Source organism: Meleagris gallopavo, chromosome 9 (assembly GCF_000146605.3).
Source record: "Meleagris gallopavo isolate NT-WF06-2002-E0010 breed Aviagen turkey brand Nicholas breeding stock chromosome 9, Turkey_5.1, whole genome shotgun sequence".
Classification (NCBI taxonomy): Eukaryota; Metazoa; Chordata; class Aves; order Galliformes; family Phasianidae; genus Meleagris; species Meleagris gallopavo.
Genome location: NC_015019.2, coordinates 16536370 through 16539955, shown reverse-complemented (window position 1 = coordinate 16539955; position 3586 = coordinate 16536370).

The window sequence follows — 3586 nt, the reverse complement described above, 5'->3', positions numbered from 1 at the left end:
AAAAAGCTACTGAATATGGCATCATGGATTCAGGAGGACTTTTACACTTCCACAGGTGTTTTTGTAGGAAAGGATAACTTGGCTCTTGGATTTTACAAACCACAACAGCCAGAAGATATTATTGTCCTGCTTTTTAAGTCGAGCCTCCTTTGATGACAGTCCATACCAATGTACAGACAGCTCAATAGTCACGATCCTGAAAGCCTATCAAACCTGTACATGAAGTGTCCTGTAGGTTCACATAAGCATGTTGTGATGTCAAACTGTTCAAAAGCCATGTGTTCTGTTTGCTGTCTTTGTAGGCCACTCATCAATTTCCCAGTTTGATTCACGTACCTTTACTGCTCTGTGCAGCTCACGCCAAAGCAAATAAAAACAAATTAGCCCCTACAACTTCAGGAGGACTGCAGATTGCATTAATTTGGTGTTTGCTTTTTGGTTTCGCTTCGTGAAGTTCTACTTTTCACTGGAATCACATTATCACAAAGTGTGAAACAAAACATTTTCTTGTAACTTTGTCCTTTTAAATGATTACATTTATGTGGTTTTGAGCTGGAGAATGTACCTCCACTGAGGCTATTAGCGAAGTCTTTCAAGACAAATGGAACACTGTGTGAGTGTACAATGCATTCTACCGCTCAAGACATCTGCAAAGTACATTTTTATTGGGCAGCATAGGAGAATCAATATATACTTTTGCATTCTAGATACAATATATTTGTTTGGTGGTTCTCCTGTGACAGCAGTGGTATGTGTGCACCAGAAATGGACCTGCTTCCTGCCTGCATGCTCGTGTTCTCTGGAAGGGATGATGGACCTTGCAGTCTCCTTTGTCTTGCTGCACAGTATGCAGGAGTTTGCTGTTATTGGCTGTTTGCTGTGCACACTAACAGGTACTTAAACATTTGAGCTTTTCTTATGTACAAAAGGAGCTAATTTGAGCTTTGCTTTTGACAGATGATCTTTTCACCAAATTGGCTGGTGAGAATGGCTGGCAGATTGTCCCTCAGTTTTGATCAAATAAGCCTTCCAATTGGTGAATTATGTATTAAATATTTGTTCAACTTTGAAACATCTCGATTTGGTACCAAAATGTTCTGGAATTTGAATTCCACTGAACTTCACATGGGAGCATTGTCATTTCATTACAGAATAAAAATAACCTTCTAAAACACTGGGTATGTCTGAGCTGAACTGATTTTACCCAGCTTGCTTTAGGTTTGGTTGCATTCCAGGGACACGGTGTGAATCCCTCATTCTTTATCACACAGGGAAAGATCCAGTTTGAATGGGATACTTGCTATGTGCATTCCAAAGTCTTGTCAAGCTGATCACTTGATCAAGAGGTGACAAGGACTTTTCCTGGCTTATATCCGTAGTTTTCCCTGAAAAAAATAAACCCCTGGGGTTGGTGGGTTGTTCTGTTTGTCTTTTTATTTGATGGTGCCATCCATTTCTTTAAACTGCTGGATGTATTTAATATCTTAATTCTAGTGATGTTTCTCACCATGGCAAGTGACCATAGTAAATTCCCCTTTACAGCTTTATTGCATAGGGAATGTTAGGCCTCCTCTTTTCAATTGGCTAAGCTATCAGTCCAAAACTGTTCTCACTTATGGACTATTGCAGAGTGTGAGAGCACTTGTGTATAAAACACCTTTATTTGTTACATGGCTTTTAACATCCCTGCTGCCAGCAGAGAAGGAGCTCTGTCAGGAAGGATGGCGGGTCAGAATGTCACATTTAGGGTAGTTGTGTATGGGAAGGGAACGAAACAGGATTGCTCAATGGTTTTGTGGTCTCAGAGTGTGATGCAGATTATAGCTCCAGAAGAGGGCTGAAGAATGTAGTCGTGCTCTTACACTGTTCCGCCAGCCATTAACTGCTGGAAGGAAACCAGTATTGTGCTCATTGTCATTAAAAGGAAGAAATTAAATCTCCCTTTGTAGAAAAATCATAAAAAGGAGATGTGCTTCTGCGGAGTGAGTCACCTCCTAGCTGTAACTTCTGTTTAAGTGAAAGATTAATCAGCTCCCAATCTCCCAAGCAATGCAGGTAGGGAGGGGTTTGCAGCCCTACTGCTGTTCCAAATCCACAGATATTTATGTATGTGAGTATAGGAAAACTCCATGCTTTCAGAATGTAACATACGACAGAACAAAAGCAGCATATGCAGCTGTCTTCACTAGGGCAGCCCCTGTGGAGCTGAGCTGGCTGTTGGAGCAAGGTGTTCTATAGTGGTGTGCAGCTGAGAAGTAAAGCAGCGCCTTGGCTTTAAAGAATTGTTAAGTTAGTGGCTGTAATGTTCACTCTGCACCTGGCACGCCCCACGCAATACTCGCATTCATCAAACAACACGCACCAGGAGCTAGCAGAGGCAGAGCTTGCTGGTTTCTCCTGAGCGGTCCTGTTGCCCATGGGCCATCCACAACGAGATCTTCAGTGATCTTGGGCTTTGGATAAAGATCTGTGGCTCTGTGAGCCTCAGAAGCAGACAGCTCCCACCACTAGCAGTTTGCAGGCACCACTGCTGCCCTTTCCTCTGAGCCCATCCTGTGCTGAGCAATCAGACCGCCAGCCAGCCCTGCGTGTCTTTTCACGTGCTGTAAACAGAAGCTGTGGAACTTCCTTTCAGAACACAAATCTGATTACATTTTCTATGATAATCTATTTCCATTCCCTATCCTGAATTCATGCGCTGTTAGCAAACCTCCCCTTCTACCACAACCCTTATCTCTTTAAGTGTCTGATATGTAACTGTGTAAATACTGCTGGCGTATCCCCGATAGAGAGATTGTCGTCGCATCGCTACTGGTAACCAGCGGTTATGTCACTTTCCCTCGCTTGAATAGGCTTTGACTCATAGTGGTTTTCAGGACAATGGTTATAAAATAACACACAGAAAGGCTGCCGAGACGGTCGTTTTGCAATAGAGACAACTGCCGACTTCGAGAAAACGTTTTTCCTTTTGTTAAGGCTTTTGTTCTTTCATAACACGAGGCTTTCTCGCATGGAAGTTGGAAGACGAGCTGTCTGTGTGCTGCTAGCATCAGCTCGCTAAGGAAAACGCCCGCCCCTGTGTGCGGCTCTGCTCGTGGTCCCGCACATCGCTGCGCCCTGACTACGAGTCGTCCAGCGCTCCTGTCCTGGAGTCAGCCGGTGCCGGGCTGTGCTAATAGGCCAGACAGAGCCAGTAGCGGGAAGAATGTCTAACGCCAGCGGTTACTGAATTAACCCTTTTCTTTGTTTATTTAAAGGACTCGCTTGGGAACTTTGTGTACAGAGATATACGTATATACATCCGAAAGCCTTAGGGAGGAAAGCCAAGTTTTTGGCAGGTGCAGAAAGCCTCAGAACAGGGAAGCCAGCAGGCGGGTCAGACAGGTGCACCCCTGCAGCGCGGCCGCACGGCCGTGGCCCCTTCCCTCCGAACTCCCCGCTCCGCCGTCCGAAAGCCGCCACGAGCCGACAGTGAGAAAGGTTCATTCAGCGTCGTTAAGAGAGCGACGGACCGCGGCTCCAGCAGTGCTGCGGGGCACCTGCGGAGCGCGGGCGGACCCGGGGCGAGGCGCAGAGCGGTGCCCGG